This window comes from Prionailurus viverrinus, chromosome B1 (genome assembly GCF_022837055.1).
Source record: "Prionailurus viverrinus isolate Anna chromosome B1, UM_Priviv_1.0, whole genome shotgun sequence".
Classification (NCBI taxonomy): domain Eukaryota; kingdom Metazoa; phylum Chordata; class Mammalia; order Carnivora; family Felidae; genus Prionailurus; species Prionailurus viverrinus.
Window position 1 is genome coordinate 66,332,500 of NC_062564.1, and position 9,923 is coordinate 66,342,422.

Genomic DNA, 9,923 nt, shown 5'->3' on the forward strand with positions numbered 1-9,923 from the left:
TCAGTTCCTTAAACTTTCCTCTTTCTTTTTTGAAGGGAAGTGATCCAAGTATATTTCTGTAGAAAATGTTTTGGACTTTAGATTAAAAACCTACACAGTGTTGGATTGATTGTCAAATACCATTCCCCACTACCATGGATCAGAGATCCTTGAGAAATGTGTGATTCCAGATATGGGCAGTGGTGAATATGCTATTAGTACATAAAGCAAAGAATTGATCAGAGACAATAGGGTTGTGTCCAAAAAGCATAATAATTAATATGTTAAGGGTATCCACCTGTTCAATTTAACATAATTTAAGTTTCAAATAGAATAATAATGCAAATGAAGTATAACATATTGAATAAAAACTCTTTGAATCCATAGTGACTTATAAAAACAAAGAGGGGGAATAGAGAGAGAGAGTTTTACTTAAAGCAAGTTAATATATATATATATATATAGATAGATAGATATTAGATATAGATATTAGTTATAGATATATACATACATACAAAAAGCAAATATAAGAAATCATTTTTCAACCCCAAAGTACTTACTAAATCAAGTAAAGCTCATCAGTATTTGCCATAATCCAGTTTAATAGTCTTATGTTATAACATATACAAAGAACATTTATTTCTCCCTCCTGTGTTTTTCATTCTCCTGGACTAGTGGCTATCTGAGTCACAAATTTTATTTTGTGGTTAAAGGAGAGCAAAACAATAAGCCTGGGCAAGGATATCTCAAGCAAGCCTCTGTTTTCATCCAATCCACTAACATCTCATTGCCAAAGCAAGCCACATGGCCAAGTCTACATCCAAAATGAAAGAATAGATAATTCTTCTATGATTTATCTGTCACATATTAGATAGATCTAGCTAATTAGTAGTCTGAAAGCTTGTTGCACATCAGGATATTTATATTAAAATATTACAAATGGATTACTTTTTTGGTTCAGAGAGAAAATGCAGTCACCATTTAAGTGATAAAAATAACCTATTATGTATTTCCTAATATGATGTAATAAGTGCACACATCATCTGCATAGTAAATTTGTCCAAAGTAGTTAACTTTAAATTAAATACGATAAATCAATAGACAAATCTAGAATGTAAACTATTCTAGAAGATAAGTAGCTTACAATCTTCAAAACATACTAAATGATGGGGCTATAACTGTGAAGGAAAAGAACTAAGGAGCCATACAACCAAACACAAACTATGGAGCTTGATTATATCTTAGGTTAAAAAAAAATCATGGATACATTGATGTACATTAAGTAAAGACTAGTGTGAACTATATATTACTTGCTATCATGAAATTATTATCAATTTTATATGGTGTTATAATGATGCTGTATTACATAAAAGACCATCCTTATTCATAGGAGATATGTGCTGAAATAATTAAAAGTGAAGTTCATGACAGCTGTGGCTTACTTTCAAATGCATTAAACAGATATGTAGAATAGATAAATGGATGGATAAAATAGGGCAAATGTGAATTTTAATATTGTTTTTAGATTATGAATAATAAATAAAACATTATGAGTGATGTTATATTTTTTGCATGTAAATAATAAATCATATTCACCACCTTAATGTGATTATTTAAACAAAAGAATAAATTGCTCTAAATATCCAGAAGTGTCCACTAACTAGTTTTCTGCTTTTTGGTTTTTGTTTTTTTTGTGTGTGGTGATGAGGGTTATTTTAATATTTTCAAAAATGTTAACATTATATAATCAATAGCTTCATGAGATAGGTATGGAATATATGCATAGAAATATACATTTCAATATTTTATGGTTTAATTTTCTTAATGGGGAATAAATAATATAATTTTTCTAGAAAATTATCAATATTTGTGTATTTTTAATAAGAAGTCCTATTAGCCATTATTTTCAATGGCTATTAGACATAAACTATGTTAAACAAAAACAGTAGGTTGCCTTTGGAGGTTTACATTATAAATAAAAATAGAAAGGCCAATACTATTAGTTTTGTTTTCATACTGTTGGGACAATAACATGAATGATAAATGGATTCTTCATTGTTATGACAGCATCAAAATAACTTACAGATTTCATATAGTAATTCATTTTGGTAATGTCAAAACATACAATAAGTGTTAAGGTTTTTCAATCCCTATTTTTGATATAGATTAATAAAAATATCATATTGATGGAATCTCATGGTCAGCCTAATTCTGCTTTGGTAAAGTGTGTCTCATTATAAATGATGGGTTCACTTACAATTGAGACTTTTACAAGTATTTCAAATTATTGGAAAACTGCTCTGCTCTTTTCTGAATGAATAAAATGAAGATAGTTATAATAATCACCATGGAAAATAGGGAGGATAGTGTCCATTTGCAGAAAAATAATGATAGGAATAAAGGTTTAATCATGAAACCTTAGTCTTGGATGAATTTGCAATTCCCACATATATAGAAGGCTTTCTTTTGTTTCATAGGTCCCATGGGGTTTACCAGGTTCATGCAAATTTCTCAAACCTAAATATATCTTAAAATCACCTGATAAACATTCAAAAAACTACTCATATTTTGATCCCACACTGAGAAATTTTGATATTTATTTGTTGGGAGAAACAGTGTATCCCATTCTTCCTTTATCAGATCTTATGCGTATTTTCAATTAATTACTCTTAATACAAAGACCATCAAAGAGAGGCCTTCCTGATTGGATACAGTAAATAAAGCAAGGAGTAGCATTACCAATCTCCCTTACCCATAACCTCCTATTTTATTGCAAAGGGGAATACGTTCATAGTCTGAAGTTCTCCACTAGAGATAAATGTGGGTGAAGATGAAATGCACATGAGGAATCATTAACGGACTCTGATTTGGCCATGCCTGTGTTTAATTGATTGGTGGTAGAGGTTGGGTCTCAGTATAACACAGTGAAGATTTTCCCTCCACTCTCATTATCAGTCAGAGAATCCTTCATTAGTGGTCTAACTTCTCAATCATTACCACAAGTGGGAGTACTTTGCATTGTACTGAAGTACATTTCTAACACATTCTAAAAATATTATGAAATATTTTTGAATACTTAGTAATATACATAAAACTTGGTGCTTTGCACACTATCTCATTTAATCTTTAGTATAACCTTATGGCTTTTACAAATATAATATATTATTTATATTTCTAATGAAGAATTCCTCATTACTAGTGAAGAAATTGAAAAAGTTGTATTGATTTTTATTTTTCCAATAATTTGAAATACTTCATTTTTTGTGTATTAATTATCTCTCTTAATTTTATGCTATTTATAAAATAAATGTGTTTTATTTCCAGTTCCACTCACATGTTATAACAATATTTAACAGAATAGGGCCTATCATAGGGCCCAGTGATATCTACACAGACCCTACAGCTGTATTTGATATAGTTTATGCCAAAATTACCTTTCTTTTTTTATGTGTATATCTGGGTGTTTAAAACTGTCGTGAAACAACTTTCACTAAGTAATGCAAAAGATATGAGACACTTTAGCAAATGATTTTCTTTTCTTTCTTTTTTTAAGTTTGTTTGTTTGTTTGTTTGTTTGTTTATTTATTTATTTTGAGAGAGAGAGAGAGTGCAAGAGCATGAGCAAGGGAGGGGCAGAGAGAGGGAGAGAGAGAGAATCCCAAGCAGGCTCCTCAGCGCAGAGCCTGACAGAGGGCTCCAATTCACAAACCATGAGTTCATGACCTGAGTTGAAATCCAGAGATCAGAACCCAACATGAAATTCAGTCTGGTGAGCCACGCAGGCACCCCAGCAAGTAATTTTCTAACTCTGTATGGCAATAAGTGGATCTGAATAATCCTCCCTAGGGACAATGATCAGCCTGGAGAAATAGATGAAGGCCACAGGTGAAAGTTTTTAGGTCATATTAAGGAAATATAAATTTCTTATGATCAATGAGAAGCCATTAAAGAATTATAAACAGTATGTGTGGTTGGAAAAAGAGAGAAGACATTGTGATTAGGTTTGCATTTCGTACAAACAACTGTTGTTGAATGGAGGAGAATGCTTTGGATAGTGGCAGTGGAGAAGCTAATAAAACACTAGTAGTCCATGTTAGAGTAATGGTATCTGTATTATTTATTTGTGGTGATGAAGTACCACAGACACAGAAGCATATAATGAAACACATTTTTGCCTCAAAGTTTCCATGAGTCAAAAGACTGGGCAAAGTTGAAATGGGTTCTCTGTTTCTGGATCTCCCACATGTAAGGTGTTAAGCATGGCTGGAGTCTCATCTGAAACTTCAAGTGTGGAAATATCCCCCTTACAAGCTCACTCAATTGTAGACACCATTTAGTTTCCTGAGGTACTAGAAGCCCGTTTGAATGAGGGCCTTGGTTTCTTGCTGTCTGTTGACCGGAGCCCAACATCTTCAGTGCCTTGCCACGTGGTCTGCTCCACAGGGCAGCTCCCAACATGGAAACTTGCTCCAGCAAAGTCAGCAGGAGAAAGAGTTTGCTAGTGAATCAGATGTCATTCTTATGGCATCCCAATATATTTCCCATATTCTATTGTTAAGGAGTAAGTTATCGTTTCCTCCCACAATCAAGCAGGGAGTGGAAGGTTGAGAGGAGGCGTTATACGAGTGAGTAAATACCAGCATGTGGGGATCACTGAGGATTATCTTAGAATCTGTGTACTATAATAATTTTGACTTGCTATAGTTCCTATGAAGGATAGAAAGTAGGGCAGAGGATTTTGACATTATCATATAGTATCTTCAACTTGGTAAGGGATTGGATAAGGTAAGGGTGGGAGAATGATTTCAAGAATATTCTACAATCAGTTGGAGGAAAGATGCTAGCTTTACTGACTGATGAATGAATGTTTATTTATAACATTGGCTATTTGGATTTTTTGTTTGAGATACGCACAATTTATAACTAGATCTTTTTGCATTATGTCGGTTGATAGACTATGGCTGCTGCCTTTTGTATTCTGATATTTAAACTCAAGAAATGTATAGTTTTCAAAGAGAAATCCATATTATTTATTTCAATATTTTCCTCAGGAATGTTGAGGCAATCAAAATTCCTACTCCCTGATCTTGATCACCTCATAATAATATGTTCATGTCTGAAGATGGTTCTCCAGGTTCCTTAGAAAATTTGTGAAAATAATTGATAGTTACCTTAAGTCATCCCAGATTATATAAAATATGTAAGAAGACTTAAAAATAGCTTAGAAATTCTGCAATATGGGATTTATAAAATTAATTTCTGATATACCAAACTAGAACTATATGGCATTTCTGGTATTTCTGTTTATAACCTATTAAAACATTTTTTAATGTTTATTTGTTTTTGAAGGAGAGAGAGACAGAGCATGAGCAGGGGAGAGGCAGAGAGAGAAGGGGACACAGAATCTGAAGCAGGATTCGGGCTCTGAGCTGTCAGCACAGAGCCTGATGTGGGGCTCCAACTTACAAGCTGTGAGATCATGAGCTAAAGTTAGATGTTTAGCTGACCGAGTCACCCCGGCACCCCTGTGCCTATAACCTATTAAAAAAAAGTATTTTTATATGGTTCAAGGTGACATTACATTACCTGTTATCTGATTTGAGAAACTCCTCTCTATCTCCTGAAATCTCCAGTCTGAGTCATTTTATTTGAGCAAAATATATGAAAAAATAAATATTTAGTATTTACCATTGCTATTATTATGTTATGGCAGTAATTGATATATGCATTAGCAAGAAATTATTATTACTTTCTAGTAAAATAATTCATAGGCCCAGATGGAAAAGTCATTTCTTAATGATGAACCATCTCTCTTTTTATGTAATTACATTGCTTACAGAGAGTACACAAATGAAATAGAATCTATACCAAGTATTAACTCTAATTTCTACATGATTCACTTGAATTTCATTGTTCAAATATAACTGATACACTCAGAGCTGCTTAGAATATAAATTAATTTTCAACCATGTATTGAAATCATATTATTCTTTTTGCATTTCAGAGATTTGTATTGTGAATACTTGCATGCATTACCATGGGGATTTTGTTTCTAATATTCTGTCTTTAATGGTCTTTTCCTTAAGCCAGGATTAAATGTGTGCCTTTTAGAAAACTTTTTGCTCAATATTTCAGCCTGAGAGAGTTTTGTACAGGATGAAATCTCTGTTTCTCACTGCACAGATGCCTTCTCCATAAGGCAACATTTTACTTTTTTCTTAGTTCAATCTGGATACCAGATTCCTAAAAAATTAAAAAATATAGTCTTATATGAATTAAGACTTTTTTAAAAATGTCATGTCTTGAAGGAAATGTAATGTGCTCTCATGAAACTTTGGTTGTCACCACAATTCCACACTTTTAAACATTTAGTTCACAAGTCTGTATTCTTCTTATTGCTCTTTTCTTCCCAAATCCAGACTCAACTCACTGATACTCAGGATCAGTTAAGTTGCTTCCACACTGCAAAGGTTCCATTACGAACCTGAAAAATATTATTATTGATATAGTCAACATAAACTTGCTAAATTCAGAATAAGTTCTGGAATTGTACAATTTTAGTGTTTTTAAAATCTGTTCTTACTTTTTTATTCCTCTATCATGATCTTGCTTCAGGTCCTCATTTTCTCCATCTGGACTATTTTAATAGTGGAAGCCTCAAACAACATTTTCCACATTTTAAACTTTTATTATTTTTTTTAATCACATAATTTTCCTGAATTTCCATCAAATCCAGTCCAAATTTCTTAGCCCCACATGTAAGAGTCTGGTCCTCACCGGCCTCTTCAGCTCATAGCCTTTCACTCTCTGCACTGAAACTTACACTATAGGAATCATAAACTAATTACATTTTTTCAAACACACACCATACCCTTTATCTCCTCTAACCCTCCCTCATTTACTCATGTATTATTAATCATCCCACCTCCCTTATACATTTTTTTTTCTTTTTCCCCGTTCCCCCCCTCCCCATTTCCTCCCTTTTCCCTCCTCTTTTCCCCCTTCTTGGATTGGACTAATGAATCAGTTCCTCCAAAAAGTCCTTACTCATCCTGAGACCAAGTTCTTCCTCTTCTATTTCCCTACAGCACCCTACAATACATCTATAATAGCAGGTGTTATCTTTATTCATTCTGCTGGAAATAAAGGTGTATCATATAATTGGGTGTATTTTACATTCAATGAAATAGAAAACATAGTATTAGATTTTGAGGAATATTTTGTATCATTGATTTTCCTTCTATCTCTGGCCTAACTGCCTACTTGGTTGAAACTTTAATTATTTTATTTCTTCCAAAGCAAAGTACCTACATTAATATCTTGATCTCTAGGTGCCCCCTAACAAATTCTGCTACTTGTCCTTCTATAAACTAGCTCTTTTACATGATCCTATAAACATGTTGCTGCCCTCATTTATATAGTCTTAACTTCCAACTTTCATTTTTATTTCCCTCCAAATGCTGAACATCATAACCAGTTAATGTTGGTTATTACTTCTTTCTTTCTTTCTTTCTTTCTTTCTTTCTTCTTTCTTTCTTTCTTTCTTTCTTTCTTTCTTTCTTTCTTTCTTTCTTTCTTTCTTTTGGGATGGAAATCTATTTTATGTTCTCATCCTATCCTCTGCCCTTTTGAACATACTAACCTACAAACTATAAACATAATCTTAATTATTATCATTTTACTCTACATTCCAAATGGTTGACTCACCAATATGCTTTAAGGTAAGCTTATGTTGTTAGAGGCGATATTCATATGATGTATTGATCATTTTCTCAAACATTCACTGCTTGTTTCATTTTACCAACATCTGTATCAACAGTGCCCATATGCCAGGTTGTTCCTCTTTATGTCTTCACCCATTCTGTTGATGCTATGTTGAAATACGTCCTCTGTGTATATGTTATTCTTTCATCTATTACAGGCTGAGTTTCTTAAAGCACTGTAATATTCAATTATGTATCTTCTATATCTGTGGCTTTAGCTAATCTCTCCCAATGATATATGGCCCAAATACATTAAAACATTTCTTATAAATGCATTTCTTTCCAAATAGAAGCAAACTTAAGTGCATTTGGAAGTTTGTGACTTAGTATTATTCTATATTTTTAGATTATAGAGGAAATGCTTGCCAAATTTGTATATGTCTTGAAGTTCTGATAGAAAATAAACTAGGTAAATATTTTGTAACCCTAAGCATGCCAACATTAGGCCAAGTAGTTTTAGTATAATCAGACAAAATATGTTACTTCCAGGCTTTGGTGGACAAAATGACTTGAGAAAGGAAACAGTGAAGCAGCAGAAGAAAGTATGATTTAAACTTATTTGTATATACTTAATAGGTCATTTGAGAGAATAGGTTAACTGAAGCTGCACTTTCTACTAACAGTAAATATGGAATACTATTTTCACATATAGGCTGGCCTTTATTTCCAGGAACATGTGGCCTCTCTTCCCCGCCACCACCCTGGTATCTGTACAGACAATGCCAGTGAATGTGATAAAAAGTTTCACAGCCAACTCATAAATTCCTGGTCCTTAGATATTTCTTTTGAAAAAGACAAAGTAATGTGTGTATTTGTGTGTGTGTGTGTGTGTGTGTGTGTGTGTGTGTGTGTGTAAATGTACATATGTGTATTATGGGTGTTAGTGGGAAGCATAATTATTTTATTTGCTTATTTAAAGCCTGTTAGGACAAGAAGGATTGTTCTTCTCTTAATACCCCAAAGGATTAATAAGTAGAGGCTAAAGTGAATATATTTGGCTCTATAAAAACTAAATATTAGCTTTAAATAATCAGGATGCTAGAGACAAATTTAGCAGGCAGTGTTACTGCTGCGTATAACAGGTATTCAAACATATATGGATTGAATGCCTGGCTGAAAAGCTTTGGGGGGAGATTAAAATATCAAATGAATGGCCTGTTTTAGAATGTCTCTGAGGTGCCTTCTAAATCTCAGATTACCTATTTTTTTAATGCTCTGTTCCCAAATGGCCAGTTTATATATTAGGTAGGGAATTTCTGTTCTGAATTTATGCTATAAGAAAAATACAAATATTTTATTTTATATGACTATGAGAAATATGCAGTAGTACATGTATAATACAATGTATTTATTTGATTTATAAATATACTGTTTCTCAAGTATGTGTGTTTTTACCTCTTTCATAGACTATATCACTTATTTCAGTGGAAAGAATAAGAATTTTTCAAAAAAATTGCATTTATATTTTATACATTATATATAATATTACGCACATACTTAATAATGAAGATATATTTCTCCCTTAACCAAGTTTTTCTAACATTTTTGCAGATGAAGTCTCCTTGTATCATATCACACAATGTCATATCATATAAGTTTAAGAACAATACGTTTTACAGATAAAGAAATATGTGCAGATTAATAAACTACCCATGGTCACTCAGTTAATAGGAGAGGGTATTTTTTAAAAATCAGAAGTACACCAAACCCTTGTTCCTCACAACTGCATTATATTTTAAGCAAATAAAGAACAACAAAGAAGCATTTGTTTTATTTTTGAAACATCCATAAGCACAGCGGATATTAAAGGAAAACTCTTTCTTGGAAAGTTCTCTAGTTTATTTTCAGCACAAAATATTCTCTTCACTAAGGTGTCTGGAAGAAGATATTTCTTTAAATATGAAGGCTTGAGATTCCCCATTCATCATTTTCAATCCTTTCTATTGGTCTTAAAAATTGAAAAAGAAACATTTTTATTTTCAGAAAGAAGTTTAAATCAGGAGCCTGTTTGAACCAACTACTTCCAGTGATTAATGCTTTTAAAAAAGAAAAGTTAATTTATTCTAGATAAATTGTGTCTCAAATGTTATAGTGTGAGGATGCTTTTTGTCTGTCTGCCCTTAATTTTTTAAACACTTCAGTTTAATACAAGAAGTTATATTATCTTTAGTTCCTCTATAT

At 32.4% G+C, this 9,923-nt stretch overlaps 1 protein-coding gene and 1 long non-coding RNA gene across 7 annotated transcripts in view; one reads left to right on the forward strand and one right to left on the reverse strand.

Moving 5' to 3' along the window:
- FSTL5 (follistatin like 5) overlaps positions 1–9,923 on the forward strand; it is a 1,137,298-nt gene that overhangs the window by 553,026 nt on the left and 574,349 nt on the right. The gene's annotated exons all lie outside the window — the stretch shown is intronic.
- The window catches only part of LOC125164621 (uncharacterized), a 21,971-nt gene continuing 18,080 nt past the window's right edge, over positions 6,033–9,923 (reverse strand). Inside the window, exon 3 of the long non-coding RNA XR_007151833.1 lies at positions 6,033–6,463. This is a non-coding gene — a long non-coding RNA (uncharacterized LOC125164621). The remainder of the gene's footprint in view (positions 6,464–9,923) is intronic.